At 41.7% G+C, this 23,560-nt stretch overlaps 1 protein-coding gene across 1 annotated transcript in view; it reads right to left on the bottom strand.

Annotated features, from left to right (window-relative positions):
- Nucleotides 1-22,610, bottom strand: part of raraa (retinoic acid receptor, alpha a) — a 531,083-nt gene extending 508,473 nt beyond the window's left edge. The window contains exons 1-3 of the mRNA XM_055656972.1: nucleotides 22,434-22,610; nucleotides 5,101-5,276; nucleotides 2,461-2,517 (exon numbers count right to left, since the gene is read on the bottom strand). The gene's annotated coding sequence lies outside the window, so the exon portion shown is untranslated. The remainder of the gene's footprint in view (nucleotides 1-2,460; nucleotides 2,518-5,100; nucleotides 5,277-22,433) is intronic.
- Nucleotides 22,611-23,560: the final 950 nt, after the last annotated feature.

Genomic DNA, 23,560 nt, shown 5'->3' on the forward strand with positions numbered 1-23,560 from the left:
GCAGTTTACTTGACTGTGAATATACGATACGATAGAACTTCATTTATCCCAGGAGGGAAATTAATCTGCCAACAGTTATAAAACACAAAATACATGAAATTAAAGTGACGAGTGGAAAGGATCGGGGATGTGCAAAGAATGGAGAGGAGGGGTCTACACCATGACAGAAGGGGGAGGAGTTGTACAGTTTGACAGCCACAGGGAAGAAGGATCTCCAGTTGCATTTGTACTGCATATACTGTAGATCAATAGATCATGATCCATTAGTGGTAAAAGAACAAAACAATGCTGTTTTTATACAGTGTGAGATGATTAGCAATGAGGTACTCAACAAGGGACAAATGCCAGCACTTGCTTGAAAAAAAAGTACAACTCTGTTTACTATCAGATCCTCCTAAGTGGACTCATTCTGATTAATAAATGTTTCACGACCAAATAATTACAACAGAGAACCGTTTCTAAGAAATCAAAGCAATATATTTCAAGCCTCAATGTTCATACTTCTTCATTGCCCACAAATCCAGCAGGCCATCAAGTTAAACGAGTGTTGTGAATATAAGATAGAGAAAAAATGCAAAAACTGAACAGATTGATTCCCATCTCCTGATTATTGCACTGATAAAAAGAGAAGACATGGGCACAATGGCCTCTTTCTGTGTTGGGTATAACAACAAAAACACTGCCTTATGCTGAATCTCCTAACCAGTTGAGATGCAACTAGTTGACTGCAGAACAACTACACAAAAAACAGACATAGGGCCGACCAGACTTACAAAATGTTGCTTCCAAGTAATGAAGAACTTAATTCCAAATTGTTTCATTGCTGTGTCCTGACATTTTGCAGAAAAGGACACTGGACTTGCATCAGTTTTGGCCTAATTTAAAAAAAAGATGTATGATAGTATCCCTTCTTAAATAGAGAGTGTTCAGATAAGAAATTTTATAATTAATGAAGTTACAGGCCAATGAACTTGCTTTTTTTTTTTTCTCTCTCGATTCCCAGAATCACTGGGTTTTCAGTCTATGACTATAAACAATAGACCTCATATATAAATAGACTGGACGATAGGATGCTCATTAAATGGGACTGCTTTTGAAAATAAACAGATTCAGACCCTGGAATGCAACACACCGGACACATGCATTGACAGAGGACTTTACATAATAAAAGTCCTTCACAGTCACTGGGATACACTTGATTCAGCCTGTCTTAATGTCGGGAAGTTGTGGAAAATCCTTATGTGTGAAATCTTAAATTATACCAGACATGAAAGTGCAATAGAACATAGAACAGCACAGGAACAGGCCATTCGCCTCACAAGGCTTGCGACGAACATGATGCCAAGTTAAATTAATTCTTTCTACTTGCACATGATCTATATCCTCCCATTCCCTGCATATCCATCTGTCTAAATTCCTCTTAAAATGTCATTATCGTATTTGCTTCTACCAACACCCATGGCTACATGCTTGAAGCACCCACCACAAAAGCCCCATACATCTTCTTTAAACCCTCCTCTCACCTTAAAGCTATGGACTGTATCCTTTGACATTTCCACCCTGGGAAAAAGATTCTGGCTGTCTGTCCTATCTGTGTCTCGCATGATTTTGATAATAATTAAGTACAAAATCCTACAAAATTCTGCTGTTATAATTGTAGAACCCTCTAACCAATATTAATTAGCTTTTTGTTGACTTTTGTATGCAACACTAGTATTGTTGGCTACCCAGACATTTAAAACCCAGTGATTGAAATTGACACAACTTAAATGGCCACATTCAGACCAGGTAAACACTGAGGGTTTTGTGGCGATCGAGCTCTCAGTACGGCTGTCAGGCAAGTTAAAAAATTCTGACCAGGCAACAGCAAAAGAATGGCAATAATTTTCCAAGTCAAAATGGTACGCGTAACTCAGAGGATAAATGGCAAGTGGTGGCACTCTTATGTTGTTTCTTCAAAGCAATTTTATACGTGTGCCTAGCCATTTCAGTGGGTGGTTGAGAGTCAACCACTTTGTTCCAGCTCTGGTGGCATTTAACATCAGAACAGGTAGCATGGTGATGTAACAGTAGAGTTGCTGTCTCAACCAGACCCGGGTTGGATCCTGAGTTGTACGTTCTCCATGTGTCCGCGTGTGTAGGATAGTATTAGTGTGCGGGTTCGCTGGTGGGAGCGGATTCGGTGAGCCGAAGGGCCTGTTTTCACTCTGTATCTAAACTAAACAGGGAAAATAGGAAATTGTCTTCCAAAAATCCAATGGGTATGAATGACAATCAGTAGGTTCAGATTGACCATTATTAACCATTTTGCCTCAGAATAAATAATCCAGTAACTTTCACCCACCACATTATTCATGTATTTCAGGCAGCATTGAGAAAAATAAAGGACTTCCAAGAAAGATCCATAAAATAAAAGTTTTCAATTAACCTTCAATTAGAAAAGTAAATACCAATACTTACACATGACTGAATCTGCCAGTGCCTTAACGGTATTATGCCATTTTCTACTGGTGCATTCTGTCAACAGTAACAATACATTAGTTTTACAAGTAGCATTTCAAACTTAAGCAAAATTACAGGATTGCAATTACAAGTGGACATGAAACAAGATCTCTGTAGATAAAAGAAATACCTAATTCATAATGTTTTTTTGGCTTTGGTAAGCATTTGGTTTCATTGCTAGCTTTTAACTAGTATAGGTTAACAATAAGGTTGAAGTTCATCATAAAGCACACTAGCACCACCCAGGCACAGAACCTCAGCACTACATAAATTCCAGCAGAACCACGGTTCTTTTCCAGTTCTTATGTGACACGTCCAAACCGCACATTTTCTTCAGGTATTAAAGGCATTTCAGATCAATATATTGAAAACAAATTAAGAAATCTTAAAACCCACAAAATTAAGATCATTATTATGGAATTGAATAGAATTAAAATTGTGATAAAATTACATTCTATAAAGTAATTCTGATGTTCCACTTACTTCTCAGATTTAGAATCTTTTCATATTAATTGTATTAAATGATTCTTTCTGGTCATGTTAAAATAGCATTTTTGCAAATGACAGGAGTGCTTAATGAATGGGGCGGAACAGTGGCTCAGCAGTAGAGTTGCTACTTTACAACGCCAGAGTCCCGGGGTTAATCCTGACTATGGGTGCTGTCTGCACGGAGTTTCTACGTTCTCCCTGTGATCTGTGGGTGCTCAGGTTCCCTCCCACACTCTAAAGACGTACTGGTTTGTAAGTTAATTGGCTTCAGTACAATTGTAAATTGTTCTTAGTGTAGGGGGATAGTGCTAGTGTAGGGGTGATTGCTGGTCAGCACAAACTCTGTTTGCCGAAGAGCCTGTTTCCTCGATGCATCTCTAAAGTCTAAATTGATTAAGTTATGTTCATGTTGAGGTTTTCCTATTGACTCTCTGTTCATGGTTTAGAGCTGATACCAGTGTGTTGACATTTCTCTACCAAACCTAGTCTGAAAATTAACAAGAGGAGCAAACAGGACTAGCTTATATTTTATATGACAAATGATCTCACTGGCACTGAATTCCTCTCACAATTGCCCGTCCTGAACTGAAGATTTACCAGTCATCCAGATGGCTTTATTCTCAAACTAGCTGTTTTAGCATACTTAAGTTCTCAGTTAAACACTAGTGCAGTGCTTAGCACTGTTGCCTCACGACACCACAGATTCAGGCTTCATCCTGATCTTAGGAATTGTCTTGTGGACTTTGCATGTTCCTGTGTGATTGAATGCAACTCTGACACTATCTCGTCGTGCCATGGACCCAGATCACCTCCTCCATCAGGCTATCAGGAGAGAGCAGAGGCCACCCCGACCAAAGTCCCTTCACCCCTTTGCTCCTCATGAAAAACAACTCCTAGCATCCATCCAGCCAACTGAGACAAAAGCACACTGGATAGCCACCAAGTGGTCACAGGAGTGGAAGGCAACCTCATCTCCATTTCACAGCTACATCTCTTCACCAGTTAAAAGCTGTCCAGGGTCTGACCTCCCCAGAGGAGCATGGGTCAAGGTCAACAGACTTCGTACTGGAGTTGGGCGTTTCAATGCCAGCATGTGGAGATGGGGACTCCGCCAGAGCCCAGCCTGTGAATGCGGAGCAGAACAACAGACAGGCAACCATGTCATCTCTGGGTGCCCACTCTACCACCCACCAAATGGAGCTCAGGGCCTGGCAAACATTGACGCAGAGACAACAACCTGGCTGCTCAACACCTGGCTTGAGATCCAACTATTCCTTTGGTTTATGTTTCATTCGCAAGAAGAAGAAGATTGAATGCTTTTCATCTGGGTGCTCTAGTTTCCTCCCACATGTCAAACAAATGACCACTGTAACTTGCAACTGGGGAAAGTGGGTGACAGAGGAATCAAAGTGGAAAGAAAAATAGTTGATTGGGATGCTAAGAAACGAATGGGATTTATAAAATGGTGTTTGATGGTCAGTGGAGATGCAGTCAACCAAAAGGTCTGCTTCTGCACCCTAGATTTATGTAGAAATGTTTGACAATCTGATTATTCCTGGGTTCTTCTTCACTCATAAACATGAACTGAACCCTTAGTTGCACAGCAGAAATAATTATGACACAAGTTCATAAGTTATAGGAGTAGAATTAGGCCATTCGGCCCATTAAGTCTACTCGGCCATTCAATCATGGCTGATCTACCTTCCCTTCCATTCTCCTACCTTCCAACACCAGTACTAATCAATAATCTCTCTATCTCCACCTTAAAAATATCCATTGACGGCATTCGCAGCCATCTGTGGCAATTAATTCCACATATTCACCACCCTCTAACTAAAGAAATTCCTCCTCATCTACTTTCTAAAGGTACGCCCTTTTGTTCTGAGGCTTTAGCCTCTGGTCTTAGACTCTCCCACTAGTGGAAACATCCTCTCCACATCCACCCTATCGAGACCTTTCACTATTTGTTAAGTTTCAATGAGGTCCCTCTTCATCTTTTTAAACTTAAGACATTAAGAATTCAATTTCTAAATCACATAATGATATCTCTCTTAAAACAGTGGATATAACAGAATAATGCGCGACAGTGCTGCTATCAGTAACACATACCTTCATTCGTAGAATTTGAATAAGTGGTTTATTTATATTCCCCTGATGGTGTTCTAGATGCGAGGCGATTACAGAAATACGATTCAGACATCTGTGGCAGGCTGTGTTTACACTCGGATTTTGTTTGTGAGAGATACTTTTTGGCAATTGTGCTCTAAGCCATGAAGAGATGTTTCCTACCAAGTGGGGAAGAGAAAACAACAATGACAACTTAGTTATATCTACCTTCGATTTTTCCAGTATCTGCAGTTTTCTTAAATATATCATACTAAACATTTCTTTAGTTTCTTAGTAATAATCCCTGGGATAATAGTCACTGCAAGGGGCGATACTACAGATCATAACGACAACACAAAACCTAATGGCCCCAAGATGCACATTAAAAAATAGAGAACCTGCACCTCTGCTACTTAAGAGAACATCATTAAAATGGGAAATTGTTGGGAAACTTAGTTACTACCACTGCTAATTACCTGGGCTACCCCAACAGCAGCTTTCAAACCAGTGATCTCTACCCCCAAGAAGTCACACTTGTCCATGGAAACAACACCACCTTCAGGTTCCTCTCCAAGTCACAACCATCCTGACTTAGAAATATTTTGCTAACCCTTCATTGTTTAAAAAAAAATAAACCTGGTTACCTCTTGACTTCTGACCTGCAGAAATGCATCTTCACAAGATTGAATATGTATTACTGTTACTGTTGGAAAACACAAGCTTGTTCCTGTGGTAAATCCTGTTTCCTACGAGATGGATTGCATTTGATGCCTTGTGCTGGCAGGCTCGGAAATATTAGAGAAATATTAGGTCAGTGTGCAGCCGGCCCAGGGTCAGAGTCAGGGTCAGGGTCAGGGTCAGGAACACTGGGGAGTAGAGGTTCTGGAACAACCTATTCCCATCATCCGTGACTTCCAGGTTCAGAAATCATTAAGCTATTGAGCACGACAAACCCCAGCTACAAATTGTCTTGGGTTTAACTAGGGACTTTGGGCTTTGTTTTTTGCTTAGCACTATATTCTTTTTTTTTTAATTTATTGAACTTTTTCTATGGTTATTATGTTATCAATTGAGTTCTGCGTTTACAAACCAGTTGAGCTGCTGCAAGTACAAATTTCATTGTTCCATTTTAATGCATATACCAATTAACGCTGCATCGGCAAGGCCACCAGCATAACCAAGGATGAGTCTTTGTAATTTGTGACTTTGTCAACACTCATTATGGGCGACTACTTTCATACCTTGCCAAGGTATGCAAGCAAAGAATTTCACTGTGACTTGTCACATGTGACAATAAAGTATTCTAATCTATTCTACAACTGAGCTACTCATTGATTATCTTAATATCTTTTATTCCCTTTATTCTGTATCTGTATACGTTATTCATTTTATTCTTTATCTGTGAACTGTGATGGCTATTGTATTCATGTAGTCTTTCTGCTGACTAGTTAGCACGCAACACAGTGCATCGGTACAATAAACTAAACTAATAAACTAAACACTCGTGGCAGGTAAATTTGCAGCAGAACCTGGGGTCCAGAATGCATGTTTGTTTCAATACGTTTTGAGTTGAAACATACAAGCTGAAACTTGTCACATCTATGAAGAGAGACTTCAGATTTAATGGTAACTTTGTTTTTTCGCCATCCGTAGAATGTCCTTGCCCCTAACCGTTTGAGTAACGAGGAGTTAGAGCGCTCAACAGTACCATGGGAGCACCTTAGTAATTAGTAATTCAAAGTGGCAAGTCCTCTATAAGGTGAGGAATAAACATAAAAATACTGGCCTTGTGTGTAATATCCACATTCTATTAATTAACAAATAAAGATCATTTCAAAAGGTGTACGTTTAGGAAGGAGCCCTAAGTTGAAAGGGTTATACTACCTCTCTGGTTACATAATATGATGACAACCACATGCAGTAAAACATCAAGTATTTCACAAGGCTAGCAAAAACAGCAGATGAAGAACTTCAGTGTGATTTATAGAGAAGAACGCCAAATTACCAGGGCCTAGTTGGAAAACAGGGCCCGGTGTTAACATGGCAGAGACTTGGTCAAGTTGAAGTCTAGGTAATGGAAAGTCAGCATGCCAAGTGTTAAAAGCAGAAAATTGTGAAGGTAAAAGGGACCAGATCAATTTCTGGATGGGTCAGATGCCTTGTAGACTGATCCATAAACCTGTCTCCAGCAACATACTTGATTTGCCTCTTTAAGTACAACAGTACACAAGTTTAAAAAAAAAAGACGTATAGTGTTGGAGTAACTCATCGGGTCAGGCAGATCCCTGGAGAACATAAATGAATGACGGTTAAGGTTAGGGCCCTTCTGGTGGGGGTGGGGGAGATAGATGGAAAAAAGGAGGGGCGGGACAAAGCATAGGTGATGGTCTTTTGGTTGGACAAAGGCCAGAGATGAAAAAACAGGTGGCGTGAGACCAAAGGTTTGAAGAGTTGCTAATTGTGAAGCCAAGAAGAAGAAATGTAGAATAGAATAGAATGTGCCAGTTAGTTTTCTCACTGGTAGCACTTTCAATTCTGTGGGATCAACCACCAGTCCATGAGTACAAATCCTTCCATTTATATCACAACAAAACTGTCTGCGATTCTTTGCCCTGTTCAAATTACTGTTATCAAAAAACTCATTTGCTGTGTCGCACTTTTGAATCTCCTGAGGGTTCCAGGTGCAAAATAAATATAAATCTGTTATTCTTTCCCAGGACTGTAAGGTTATGAATTCATCTACTCTATCCTTTCAAATTACTGTTTTTAGTTTAGTTTGTCTATTGTCATGTACAGTGTACTTTTCAAGTAGAGTGAAAAGCTTTTTTGTTGCGTGCTATCAAGTCAGCAGAAAGACTATACGTGATTACAATCAAGCTGTGCACAGATGCAGGATGAAGGGAATAACTTTCAGTGCAAGATAAAGTCCGATTAAAGATTGTCCGAGGGTCTCCAACGAGGCAGTTGGTTGTCAGGACCACTCTCTAGTTGCTGACAGGATGGTTCAGTTGCCTGATAACAGCTGGGAAGAAACTGTCCCTGACTCTGGAGGCATTTCTTTACACACTTCTGTACCTCGTGCCAGATTGGAGAGACGAGAAGAGGGAATATCCGGGGTGAGACTCGGTCAAAATTTGGTTTAAGAAACCAACTGAGGAGGTAATTGTGGCGAAGCATTAATGTACATTAATTGTGGTGAAGCATGCTTTATTGATAGGGCAAGTTGGCTTTAGTTTTAGAAAATGGTGTCATCTACACCATTCAAAGCTTGGATTCATTACTATACTGACAGGCTGTCCGTCTGGAGACCTTTGATCCCTACTAGAATGTCTAATTGAAATGTCCGTCATTCATTGACACTGACGTATGGCTCGATTTGTTTAAAAATCTGTTCACACTGGCAGGACTCTATCACTGCCTTTAGAGACAAAACAGAAAATGGAGCAGTTTATCGAGTTAAAACTGACATGAAGTCAAAGAACACATCAGAACCCTTTCGTCAATTCAGAAAGATCCAGTCTACCATCTGGGATTACTTTGGATAGGATTACCCAGAGAACAGCAACACCATTGTATGTAAATTAGTATTAACTGCCAAAGTTTTAACAAACATTTATAACAATCTTTGCATATTGTATAAAAGTTTGTTCCTTTTGGATCCTGAGATTTAATTGGGCTATCACTGTTTTCCCAAACTAATACAAGTCTTTGGCACATATCTCTGTTTTTCTGGTCTTGAATATCTTTTCACTCAAGTAGGTACAGACACCTATCATCTCAAAGATAGACACAAAAAGATGGAGTAACTCAGCGGGACATGCAGCATCTTCAGAAGAAGGGTCTCTGCCCTAAACGTTACCTATTCCTTCTCTCCAGAGATGCTGCCCGTCCCGTTGAGTAACTCCAGCATTTTCTGTCTACCTTTGGTTTAAACCAGCATCTTCAGTTCCTTCTTACACCTATCATCTCAATAATAGTGCAAAGTCAAAAATAATGCCCCCAAGTTTATATGGTTGGAATCTATTTGGAGGTAGTAGTGTTTAATAGCCTAACGTTTGTAGGGAAGAAGCTACTCCTGAACCTGGACGTTAGTTTTCTGGCTCCTATCCCCTCCTCCCGACAGCAGGAGTGAAATGAGAATGTGGCCAGGGTGGTGTGAGTCTATGAATATGTTAGCTGCTTTTTTTAAGGCAGCGACTCTGGCCGATCCCTTCGATGGTGGGGAATGTTCACCACTTTTTGTAATCTTCTTTGTTCCTGGGCGTTCGAGTTACCGATCCAAATTGTAATGCAACAGTCAATTTGCTCTCTACTGTACAGCTGTAGAAGTTCGAGAGAGTATCCGTTGACATACTGAATATTCTCAATCTTCTAGAGGCGTTGATGGGCTTTATTTATGATTTCTTCAATATGCTAGGTCCAGGACAGATCTTCAGAGATACACAGGCCCAAGAATTTTAATCTTTTGACTCTCTCTACCACCATTTCATCGATGAAGACAGGTTTGTAGATCCTCATCCTTCCTCTTCCAAAGTCCACAATCAGTGCCTTGGTCTTATTGACGTTGAGAGCAAAGTTGTTGTTCATGCACCATTTGATCAGTCTCATCATCATCTGTAATTCGTCCAATAGAATTATCAGAAAACTTGAAGACATAGTTCATACTGTGTCTAGCTACACAGTCATGAGTATAGAGTTAGTAGAGCATGCGGCTGAGCATGCACCCTTGAGGTGCTCCTGTGCTGATGGTTATCGAGGAGGAAGTGTTGCTGCCAATTCGTACAGATTGTTTAATATTTGTAAGCAAGCCAGACTGATAAGATCTCAGTCTCAAAATAGATTTTTATTAAAAAACTGACAAAGCACATCACAAAAAAAACCCATGTGCCACTTGACATGAGGGAATCTATGGCATTCCAAGTTAATTTCAACGATATTTCAAATAAGATAAAAGTTCAACAGCCTGTAGCAGGTTACATCTGACATTTGCTACAACTGATCCTTAAGAATTGTGTGAGGGAGAGTGAGCGAAAAGAGGAATCATTTAGGTATGTAGGGAGGAACTGCGGATGCTGGTTTATACCGAAGACAGACACAAAAAGCTGGAGCAATTCAGTGGGTCAGGCAGCATCTCTGGAGAAAAGGAATAGGTGATGTTTCGGGTCGAGACCCTTCTTCAGACTGAGAGTCAGGGGAAAGGGGAACAGGCGAATTTTGTATTGCATACCAGATTTTTGTTGGAAAGTAGGCATTCGAGGACAATGATGGCTTGCTGACACACATTCTGTAGGTTCATGCATGATGATAGGTTAAGACAAAATGTGCAGGAGTAGGCCATTCGGCCCTTCGAGCCAGCACCGCCATCCAATGTGATCATGGCTGATCATCCACAATCAGTCCCCCGTTCCTGCCTTCTCCCCATATCCCTTGATTCCACTATCTTTAAGACCTCTGTCTAGCTCTCTCTAGCATCCAGAGAACCAGCCTCTACCGCCCACTGAGGCTGAGAATTCCACAGACTCACAACTCTGTGTGAAAAAGTTTTTCCTCATCTCTGTTCTAAATGGTTTACCCCTTATTCTTAAACTGTGGCCCCTGGTTCTGGACTCCCACAACATCAGGAATATGTTTCCTGAAGAAACATGTTTCCTGACTTAGCAAGAAACTGGGGAATACTGACAACATCCATAAATACATCGTCAAGGTTGAATCAGATGCATTAAAAGCATTGGAGACATTTGTGCAAATGTCAAAATTGTATATTGAAAGGAAATGTTTAAATTTAAACCATTATTGACTGGCGTACCACAATTCTGTTCTCTCTCTATAGTAACATTTAAATGTGTACTGACTGTTGGACATAATCGATTTTTTCACCGGGAATTAATAATGACCCTTGGTGGTTTTCTTGGCCTTTCTTCATTCTTGACGCCACAAATCAGAGACACAAGGAAAACAGTACTCCCTTCACACAATATCCAAAGGAGAAATCAGATAGTTCTTTAAAAAATGCACAATATAGTGCATTTCACAATTTCAAGGTTATCGTTAAGTAGTGAACATCCCAAGTGTGGTCTCCGTTGCATAGGAACGATAGCTGCTAATTTGCAGACAGTGTTTTGCCGCATACAGCAATGAAAGATAATCTATGTTAATACTCCTGATTGTGGGATAAATGCATGTATTTGTTTGTGGAGGGCACCAGCTCAAAAAAACTATCCACCCACCACATCAGGCATCTCCCATGAGTGTTAGTGTCTGCTGGTCTCATATTGGCCTTATCAGTACCTCAGGTTTGGAGTGTAAGTAAGTCATCCTCGATCTCTAGGGACTCAGAAGAGAAGAATGAGGGATAAATAGTGTCCTGTTCTTCTTCAAAATTGTGTAATTCTTTTTTTTACATTCACAGAGACAAAGGGCAGTTATGCACAAGAAAATGAAGGGTATGTATGCCAGGGAGAGATAAGGGACAGCACATGGGCACTAAATGGACACACATAGTACATGAGCCATGTGCAAACAGAGGGGTCTGCACTTACAAAAGAGAAAGACAGCATGCATGAAAGACACGCAGAAAGGGGCTACACTGACACTGCATCCTCTGCTCAAAATACACCTTTAGTTCATTATTATCTATTCCTTCAATATGCTTTTCCAACAAATGGAATTGACAAATGACATAGAAGCAAATACCTGACAGTTGGTTTTATTAGTTACATTTCTCAGAATGGTACTTAAATTCCGCAGTCTTTGTGCAAAGATCTCTGTGAAAAGAACACTGTAAAAGGACCCTGTACAAGACTAGAAAGAGAATAAAAAGATACATTGGAAGGTTACACACCAATGATTTTACAAGGCAATAATCTCAAACTGTTCCTGTGGTTTATAACCATCATCTAAGCCCCCAGCTGATCTCTGCAGCTGTTTTCTTTTATATTCTGGTATTGCTCATGGTGAGTGAGACAAAAGCGTGGCATCATCAAAGTGTGAAGGGAAGATATGTCAGGAAGCAAGTGTGACACTTATAAAAAGTACCTGTCAGAGACAAAAATATTTTTTTTATCAGCTCAGTTCCCATGGCATTGCTCACAACAGCAGATTGCAATGTTTTTCAACAAAAGAAGTGAAATTAAGACAGTATGGAGTATTATAAAAAAAAGTGCAGCCCCTTCAGGAAAACAAAAAAACATTTATCCGAGGTCTAACATCTGTGAATGTGGAAAAAAAGTCAAATTACCATTTAATCCATCCAAACCGGTTACTGTGTATGGCCAAGTTATCACAAACCTCTCATTGCTAACCACTGTCCTCCAAAGCAGCAGCCCATCCCCACATCTTCCCCCTCATTTAACCAGCTGTTGGCTACCGCAAACAACACAAGAGAGCAACAAAGAGAGGCCTCAAGCAAGTATCAGAAAAAAACTTTAAAATCAGGTGTCAAAAGAGATCAAGTGGTTCGTGTAAGAAGTCAGGATAAGACCTCGATAGGTCCATTAAAAAGACCAAAAGGGACTAGCTCTAAACTGGAGAAGGAGACGGACGCTTGGCAGCTGTGGCAGGGCTTGCATGCCATCACTCCACACAGGACAAAATCCAGTGGCAGCTCAAACGAGAATGAAGCATCACTCCCAGACAAGCTCAATGTATTTTATGCAATAGGAAGAATGCTGATGTATATGTGACAATAAAAAAAAATAAAAAATATAAACTCACACTCAATTTACACAAGACTTGAGATTTCAGAAAATACTAACTTCGAAGATTTTACAGCAAAAATAAATCTATGATATAGTCAACAATGATCCCTCGGAGAAATGGTTACAAAATACTTATTTCCAAAATATGAAAGCAGATTCTTCTCAGATCCTCTGCATCAACTTCCTGCCTTTCAATGATGTATGCGATCCACTTTCGCAAGCAAGGAGAATCAATCTAGAATTTATGAAAAAAAAGCTCTCTCCTCTTTTAGTCTCACATGCATATTATTACACACCTGGGAACCTATTGAAATGATGGTTTTCCACCATCTGAGCAACCAATTCATTAAAGCAAATCTCAAAATCGTTATTTAATTCACAGTAAAAATCCAGCAACGGATGAAAAATAGCACAAATGTCCCAGATAATGTCCCAAGAAAATCCGTGTCAAAAGTAGCACAATTCCATCATCACAGATTACCATCATTAATTCGAGATTTTGAGATTTGCATCTTCTCCGTGGATTGTCACCTTGTTGTGGAGGAGAAGCTTGTGTGGACCTGAGATCCTGAGAGCGATGCCGTCTGCAGCTATGCTCCTGGTAGGGCCACCCATGGCTGTAAGGTGGAGGGGGAGGTCTCTGACAAAGAGCAATCCAACCAAGACCTTAACGGTGGAACAGGTGGAGGACGATGGCTGACCTTAGTGGAGCGTCACAATGGCTGTGAAGGCAGATGAAGGCTGCAGCAGAAAAAGGTCTCCGGTCATCTTGGACTCCATGCCACCGGATCCTGACCCAGATCTGTCAAGGACCGTGGGGTGCCTGTCTGTGCACCAGTCTCCCCACGTTAAACAAAGTCACGCACAGGTGTCCTCCAGGCGTGCTCCATATAGTACCCGGGAGGGGTGAAGGAAAACACCAAATGTAAGCCTACACTGCCTTGTGGCTATTACCTTATTCAGGAAAGGTGAAGACTGGATCCGGCGGAATATGCGGAGGAGACCACCATTTGGCGGTCCAACGGGTAGGTACCCAGCAAATCGTCGCGGAGCGCAATTAGGGCACAATGTTCACGTAGAACACTGGTGGCCATCCACTGCATCCTGACCTACCGCCGGCGGTCTTGACTACGTCTTGCCACTGGATCCTGATAGACCGGGCCGAGAGAGTGAGACTGCCGATTTGCGCAACTCTCCCTCACTTTAATCCAAGTCAAGCGCAAGTCATGACTTCCGGACCCGTACCGCCCAACTGGGCGAAGCAGGATCACCACGGGAACGCGTGCAGCTGGGATGGGGCACACCGCAGTAGCTCAAAGGAAACTCGCCGGGTGCGGGGCTTGGGCCACTTCAGCTTCTACCGCGGTGCCCACCCAGCTGTGTCCCATATGCTGGCGAGCCTTCCGAGCCCGGATCGGACTCACCAGTCACCTCCAGACCCACAAACAAAAACACTGAAGTCATGGTCTTCTTCGACTACGAAGGACAAACAACAACAACACCATCATTAAATTCACAAAACCAGCAATAACAAAATTCCAAAGAAATTTGAAGGGAATGTGTGTAAAAGTAGCATATCTTAAAAAGGAGAGCGAAAGACAAAGTGAGCTTTTCAGGTATTTAAATTTTGTCTGGAAAAGAACATAAAAATTGACAATAAATAATTTTAAAAACACCACCGCTGAATCAAAGATAGACACAAAATGCTGGCGTATCTCAACAGGTCAGACAGCATCTCTGAAGAAAAAGAATAGGTGGTGTTTCGGGTCGGAATCCTTTTTCAGACTGAAGATGGAGATGCTGCCTGGACATGCTGAATTACTCCAGCATTTTGTGTCTATCTTCAGTATAAACCAGCATCTGCAGTTGCCTCCTACACAACCATGGAATCATACTTGCTGAAACAGGGAGTACCTGGATGAGATGTTCTCCAGTGATTTATTTGGCATTGAGTGTAATTTGAAGCCATGTGTTCGATGTGCTGCCATAACATTCCCATGCTCAAATGTGCTTTCCTTAAAGAGACAGGTTGAATTCACTTAGCACTACAGCAATACTGAATAAAATGGCACTTAAGTCAATAGGCTTGACAAGATATACATGGTTCCTTCTATTCATCACAACGTTCACACAGCATCGTCAATGGTAAAACTGAATGTCGTTTGTCCATTCCCTCCACAGATGCTGCCCGACCCGAATTCATCAAACATACTAGATTCCAGCTTCTTGTGTCTCCAAAACTGAATACTTCCTCAGCTCAAAAATGATACAGCTCTTCCAGAAAATTCTGTATCTCAATTATTACAGTAATTTTTGTAGCCAACAAGTGCACTTTATTGAAATCTTATTTGAACACCAAACATAATATTATGCCCAAAATAAACTAATATTTTATAAAATCAACATTAACACAAATAACACGGTCGATTGAATGATTCAGTGCCCTTTCATTCCTCTTGAAGACTGGGTCAGACCAATAATAATGTTTTCTCCCTAAATTTCAGGCTCATTGGGTCACATCAATTCAGTTCTTAGGAGATGCAAGTCTGTGGTGTAAAACTGCCAAGGGCCTTATTAACTGGTAGATTTTCAGTTCAAAGGACAAGCTTGTACAATAAAAAATGTGATTTTTGAATCTATTATTGAAAATAAACACGCATGAATACCACAAATCTAGCAAAGGAAATCAATAAAGCTAAAATATTGTTTTTTGATAAGGAGATAAAGACTATTCTGTGGTTCCAAAACATGTTTATGACAAGGTGGTGAATCTGTGGAAGTCCGTGGAGGCCAAGTCATTGGGTATTTTTAAAGCTGAGATTGACAAACTTTGATCAGTAAAGGTGTCAAAAGTTATGGGGCAGAAGGCAGGAGAATGGGGTTGCGAGGGATAGATCAGATATGACTGAATGACTCGATCATTGACTCTAATGGCATAGTTCTACTCCTACGACATGAACTTTATCAGGAAGATCCAAGGAACACTGAATGAGCTAATTCAATGCAAAATAGTTAGCCACAAAAAGATCTTGCACTGTGCACTGGAGGAAAGTAACCAGCTTGGGATCCCTCTTTCATAGCTTAATTTCTTCTTCAATTTCTCTGAAATGCCAGCCCTAATTCTAAGATTAAGCCATCAAGAGGTGGGACCTCTAAATCAGTGCAAAAGCGCTGTTACCATACTTGATACAGGGAAAAGCAAGAGATAAGTGAAGAAGTACATACTGATTTTGCATTAATGCTGCACCAAGACACCAAGTTTCAGAAGCTGAAGAACTTTAACTGTATATATTGAAATTAGAGTTTTCTGCTGACCAATGTAAAATTCAGGAATCCTTTCACCACAGTCTTAAGCTATCGGAGTAGTACGGGATGGAGTTCAGACAGAACTGTTGACAGAGCACCCTCAACAAATGCATTTCTCCGGTCTTTGTTCTCAACTTTATATGAAAACATCCCTCCTGCTGTAACTGTGCACATTTTTAAACATCCCTTCACCTCCTCTGGTTAAAAACTAAATCTGAAATTCTCTGCCCTCTGATCTATAGCGAGGCGGTGAGTGATACTAGGCACAGCTGAAACAGACCAGAAACGTCTTGGGTTCAGTTTCTGTTACTGGAACGCGTGAAACAATTGATCTCAATATCCCTACAGTTAAATTGACAGAGTCTGGGATTCTACTTCTGACCATGGTCCAAATTCCCATTAGAAACACGACAAGCTTCAGATGAACAGCCATGGGCTCAAGATTAGATGAAACTTTGCCACGTAGTTTAGTTTAGAGTTACAGCACGAAAAAGGCCCTTTGGCCCACCTGGTCCACGCTGACCAGCTATCACCCCGTACACTTGTACAATCCTGCACACTACAGACAATTTACAGTTTTACCGAAGCCAATTAACCTACAAACCTGTATGTCTTTGGAGTGTGGGAGGAAACCAGAACACCTGGAGAAACCACACTTGGTCACGGGGAGAACGCATAATCTCCGCACAGACAGCACCCGTAGCCAGGGTCTCTGTTGCTGTAAGGCAGCTACTCTACCGCTGTGCTACTATGCCTCCTCCTCCCCACTTGAAGCACTCTCATTCTGAATTGAAGTTCACACATTAAGATTGAAGAATCGAAATGATGCAGCAACATTTTACACAACTTTGCTAGATTACTAACTCATTAATTACATTTACAAAACAAATGATGTTCCTTTCCTTCGAGATATTTCCCCTCAGTGTGACCAAATTCCCGAGTCAGAAAGGGTTTGATTTCAATGGACAGATTTTTTTAAATGGTTTTCACGTCAAAAATTATGTTGCAGCTATATTTGCAGACATCATCACCTTTCACACACACCAACAGCTGAGCCACCAGACCGCATACACAGCAACGTATATAACCTCACAACTATTTTTTTTTTTCAGAATTCTATTCACTGTTGTAATATACACAAATGTAGCTGCAAAAACACACAACAAAATCCTTGAAACAGAAACAGTGACATTCCCTCATTGGTGACACTCAGACTATCTTTGATCAGACTTTGCTGGCTTTGCCTTGCATTAAACGTTATTCTCTTATCATGTATCTTTACACTGTAAATGGCTCGATTGTAATCTAATCATGTATTGTCTTTCTGCTGACCGAATAGCACGTAACAAAAGCTTTTCACTGTACCTCGGTACACATGACAATAAACTAGATTGAAACTGAAACATTAGGCTTGTTATATACAATATCTATCTCACAATTTCTATGCTAATGATGCCAATGTCCATGCTAAATTAATTTCATTTTACAAATCTGAAATGAAATGATTTTGCAAATGCCGAACATAAATTTCACATTAGCCCATATATATTGTAGAAACAAAGAACTGCATATGCTGGTTAATAAAGTCTGCATGTTGTTCTATACTGGCCAGCTGCACATCATAACCCATTCTAATCAAAATCTATTCTGTTCAGTCCAAACTTGTAAAAAACAATGGATACACGCAGTAATCAAAGTAGTAGCTCAGCTTTGTTGCCAACAGTGACATCTGAACTCCTTAATGAGATTACTGCCTTGTAATCACTCTCAATTAGACACTACATAAGGCAGAGAATTAAAAATATTAATTTAATGTTGTCGTTAAACTATGGAAATACTTACACTGAATTCCTGCAGTTTTGCCTATTTATTAGTTTCTTTGAAATTTAATCCATCCTTCTTTGCCTCAGAAAACATGGATATATGACTTTCTATCCGTGACCCTAGGCTTACAGCTAAATTGCACAAAGTCAGGTTCCACAAAAAGCACAAAGTTACAAAGGAACAATTAATTCAAATGGGGTTTGATTTGCATGCATTTCGTTGTCTCTGTACTGTACACTGACAATGACAATTAAAATTGAATCTGAATCTGTTAATTTGCTGAAAAACTTTGGCTTGGAACAGATGATCCTCAATTGCTACTCTTCAGGTTTCAAGAATCATGTGACATCCACCTAACAGCAAATGCTTCCAACCATAGATTAGATTAGATTATTTTTTTTTAAATCGAACATTAAATATGATTTTAGGGCTTCAGCAAAACTTTTAAAAATATTTTTGAAAAAAAACTTTCCAAAAGCAAAATACTGCAGGTGAGGGAAACCTGAAACAGAAAATGACAATGTTCAGCAGGTCAAGCACATGTGTAGAGAGAAAGGAAAATTAATATTTCAGGTTAATGATCTTTCATCAGATCTGAGAAAAGTTAGGGTATTGAGATATAGTGCAATAGAGGAAGGAAAGGAGAGAAAGTAAGAGGTCAGAGATAGGATGTAAAGCACGAAAGAGCAAATGGGAGCTCTGGTGATAATATAAGGCAAAATAATGTGGTAAAGGAATTGGTGAATACTTAAAAAAAAAAGGTATAATAACTTGTTATTTAATAACCATGTTTAATAACTTCATGTTTAATGAAAAAATTGGAAGCAATTACAAAGTTGTAATTCAATCTCAGAGATTATTGTTATAAAGCAGATATAAAATACCTTTTAACATATTAATTCTCAGGAACTATGCAGAGTGCTTTCAGTTCAATTTGTTTTACATAACTATAAATAGGTAGTAGGTAAGTTCAGCTGCCATTCTGTGCACAATATACCACAGACAAATTCAATGATGACTTCAAGTTAGAATTTTAACCAATTTACCAGAATCCTTTAACCTGTGGATATAATATACAAGTTGAATTTTACAAAGACAAAGAATTTTACAAAGAATTTTACAAAGGTCCATTTCTCCATCAACTATAACAACATTTATAACTGATGCACACACATGTTCATTGAAGCTTAGATTGCCACAATGTTATTTGCTGCAAAAAAAGAATGATCGAGAAAATAATTCTGTTGTTGAGAAATTCTATCACAGATGCAATTCATGCAGAGAAGAATAGATTATCTACAACTCATTACGAGGCATTAAACTCTGCAGGGCTCAGATGCTGTTAGAAAATGGAACAATAATGGTTTCAATTATTTTAAGAACAATTTACATACAATAAATTCATGGGGTTAATCTTCGACACGTTAGCACCAGGGACCTTTACCCCTCCAAACTTTTGTTAAGAGCTGTGCGGTCCATTATTTTACTCAGACTGGCATCCAACCTGCCAGTCCAAATAACAATCAGCAACAGGCTATTCAACCATGAAGGGCATCAGATACAAACTGCTTGAAGTTCTGGTTTTAGGTCACCTCTAATTAAACCTCCCCCCCACCCCCCACCATATCCTGGATTTGCACCTATTTCTCCATTCTCCCTCGTCCTACATTCCTTCCTCTGGCTTCACAATTTGTAACTTTCCAATCCTTCTGTATTTGACCGTATGTTTTAATCTCTGAATTTTGTTCCAATCATCTGCCTATCAAACCACATTGCCTCTGTGCGCCTATTACCTGCCACTGAGGATATGCACGAAAAGCTGGAGTAACTCAGTGGGTCAGGCAGCACCCCTTGGAGAAAAGGGATAGGCGACGTTTCCGGTTGAGACCTTTCTTCAGACCCTGTCCTGTCTCTCCTCTCTCCCAGTTTTGTGCCCCCCCCCCCGCCTCCCTCCCTCCCCATCCCAGCATTTCTAGCAGGGGTCAATAGATTAAGATCAGTACCTCCTCTCCAACCCATTCATCGGCCACTACCACTCACATCCAGATAATTCAATGCACTACCAAAGGACAAAGATGAAACCTTCGAGCTTCCACATGGCTTTTCCATGATCCGTGTTCTGCATGACACATTACTCAATGCTTTCTATGCTCAATGAACAGTGTTCACTGTTTAATGAACAGCAACATTCTAGGTGCTCATTGTTAAGGGCCTGTCCCACGAGCATGCGACCTGCATGCGGCAAGCACGACCTAAAGGGCCGGTCCCACCAGCATGCGCCTGCATGAGGCAAGCGCGACCTAACGCGGTTGCTTGAGCCGCACAGCCTCGCAGCGCCGGTCCCACTTCGATCGCCGGAGCTGTATGGAGTTATGCGGAGCTGGTCTCGACATCGCTCAGGGCTCAGAAAAACTGACCGTGTTTAAAAATTCCGCGCGGCAACGGCCTGCCGGCCCGCAGCCGCCTCGATGCCGTGTCACTCACTCGACCTCCGCGCGGCTCCCGCTTCTGGTTTGGTCGCGCTTGCCGCATGCCGTACGACTCAAGCGACCACATTAGGTCGCACTTGCCGCATGCTGGTGGGACCGGCCCTTTAGGTCGCGCTTGCCACATGCAGGTCGCATGCTCGTGGGACAGGCCCTTAAGTCAATGACATTCATGATAAAGAACTGGGAACACAATTGGGTTTGACTCCAAGATCTACAAATGAAACACTTTGGCGAAGCGCGGGAGAATGGGTACATCCATGGATAAATGAAAGAGTCATACAGCATGGAAACAAGCCTTTCTGCCCAAATTAATCAAATTGCCTCATCTACACTGGTACTACCTGCCCGCATTTGGCCCATATCACTCGAAACCTATTTTTTAAATGTTATGATAGTACCTGCTTCAATTACCCCCTCTGGCAGTTTGTTCCATATGCCCACTACCCCCTGTGTGAAAAAGATGCTCCTCACGTTCCTATTAAATCTTTTCCCCTCTCACCTAAAACCTGTCCTCTGGTTCTTGATTTCCTTATTCTCGGAAAAAGACTCTGTACATCGAGCCTATCTATTCTTCTCATGATCTTTACACCTCTCTAAGATCACCCCTCATCATGCTGAACTCAAAGGAATAAAGTCGTAGCCTGCCCAGCCACTCCCTATAGCTCAGGCCCTCAAGTCCTGGCAACATCCTCGTAAATCCTCTCTGCACTCTTTCCAACTTAAAATCTTCCCTATAGCAACCCTGGCCTAAGTCTCCAACCTGGACAGCTAGAACTACATTTATGGAATGCCTTTCATTAGGTCAAAGTCAGCAATGTCTTCATTCCATCCAAACCCAATCAGTTGATAAATGTATAACGGCAGCCCAAATAATGACAATAACTTCTTCAAAATACAAACTTAGGTCCATGCCTGATCCATCATGGAACGAGGTTAAGGTGATCTCTATATATCCATGATTTTTACAAGTTTAGTTAAGTTTATTGTCACATTGCATACTATCATAAAACACCACAGAATGTTTGAATTTATCCAAACAAAAATCAAGTGAAATGCAATAGTTTTGATTATAGAAGTAAAATGCTGGAGTAACTCATCAGGTCAGGCAGCATCTCTGGAGAAAAGGAATAGGTGATGTATAGGGTAGAAACCAGATTATGCATTATTGATTATTATTGATTTTACCATTTTGTTGAGCCAACATCTCCACATTAGTATTTCCTGATGATAGGTTTAGTTTAAAGGGTCAGTGAATAGGACTGGAGAGCGGCATTCTGGAGACCACCAGAGGGAGAACAAGGAGGGAAGAGATGGAAACTAAGACTTTGCCTCCATCACAGTGAGGATGTGCTTGGTGAACTCACTGTGGTGGATGTTTAATTGGTGTTTATTGTATGTTTTGTTATTATTGATTCTGTGTATGACTGCAGGCAACATAGTTTCGTTCAGACCGTAAGGTCTGAATGACAATAAAGGATCTATCTAAAGATGCAAAACGAAAAAAAAACTTTCAAAACAAACCGAAACCACCAGTTCCAAAAACAATTGCGTTCAGCTCAAACTAGCTTAAGTGACTTCACGCAGAAGTATCACAATGTTTGGACTGCAACTGTAAATATTTGCACATGTTGATTAACTGTCAGGTAAACTGTGTAAATAATAAGAGTGTGAACTGAACACATCAAAGGGTATTTGATGCCAAGTGTCTGGTCAGTTTCCAGGGGGGGTGGGGGTGGCCCGGGAGCAGCGTGGCCGGGCCGGGCCGGGTCGGGTTGAGCGGGCAAACTCCCCCCCTCCCCTCGCCGCCGCCTCACCGAGCCCCGAGGCCCCGCCTGATGCTCCCCGGCAGCCCCGCCTCTCCATTTGCCTTTTCCCTGCCTCCTTCTCTCGGCGGCGAGTCCCGCCCGCCCGCTCTGGCCTGGAGCAGGGCTGCGGCTGCCGAGGTTGAGGGGGGTGAGGAGAGGAGCGGTCAAACGGCGCGGGTGGACGCGCGCGGGCCAGAGGCGTTGCTTGTACTCACTGTCGGGGAGATGCGGGCGGGCGCGCGGGCGGCGGTTGGCGGTTGGTTCTGATTGCGCGCGGGCTCCACACACACACTTCGCCACCACCGGCGCCAACGGCTCGCTGCGGGCGCCGCTGGGTCCTAACGCCCGGCCGCCGGGTTAGGAGTTGCCTCCTGACCCGCCCCAGCCCAGCCAGGCCCATTCACCGGGTGCTGGTGCCGCCAGGATTACCACAGGCTGCAGGTTTTCCACACACACAGAGAGTGGTGAATCTCTGGAACTCTCTGCCACAGAAGGTAGTTGAGGCCACAGTTCATTGGCTATATTTAAGAGGGAGTTAGATGTGGCCCTTGTGGCTAAAGGGATCAGGGGGTATGGAGAGAAGGCAGGTACAGGATACCGAGTTGGCTGATCAGCCATGATCATATTGAATGGTGGTGCAGGCTCGAAGGGCCGAATGGCCTACTCCTGCACCTATTTTCCATGTTTCTATGTCTATGTTTCTTTGTTTTCAGTGCCTGTCAGATTACCACAGGGTTGCAGTGTTTTGTACCTACCCCTAACTTGAAGAACTTTTTTCACGCAGAGTGGTGAATCTCTGGAACTCTCTGCCACAGAGGGTAGTTGAGGCCCATTCATTGGCTATATTTAAGAGGGAGTTAGATGTGGCCCTTGTGGCTAAGGGGATCAGGGGGTATGGAGAGAAGGCAGGTACAGGATACTGAGTTGGCTGATCAGCCATGATCATATTGAATGGCGGTGCAGGCTCGAAGGGCCGAATGGCCTACTCCTGCACCTAATTTCTATGTTTCTAACCCAGGCTGCAGGGTTCCAGTGCCTGTCAGATTACCACAGGGTGGGGTGGGAGATTGCATTAGTCGAACCAGGTGAAGGTTGCAATCAACAACCCGACGTGCACAAACATATAGAACAAGTTGACCTACAATTTTAGGATGTGCACGCCATATGCAATAAGACGACGACCACAGGGTTGCAGGGGTTTAGTACCCGGAAGATTACCACAAGATACAAGATTGTAGTGTCTGTAAAATTACCCCAGGCTGCAGGGTTTTTTAATCCCCACTCTGGCCTGGAGCAGGGCTGGAAGCAGAGCAGTACCTGTACCGGTATTAAAAAAACTGTC

Source organism: Leucoraja erinacea, chromosome 27 (genome assembly GCF_028641065.1).
Source record: "Leucoraja erinacea ecotype New England chromosome 27, Leri_hhj_1, whole genome shotgun sequence".
Classification (NCBI taxonomy): domain Eukaryota; kingdom Metazoa; phylum Chordata; class Chondrichthyes; order Rajiformes; family Rajidae; genus Leucoraja; species Leucoraja erinaceus.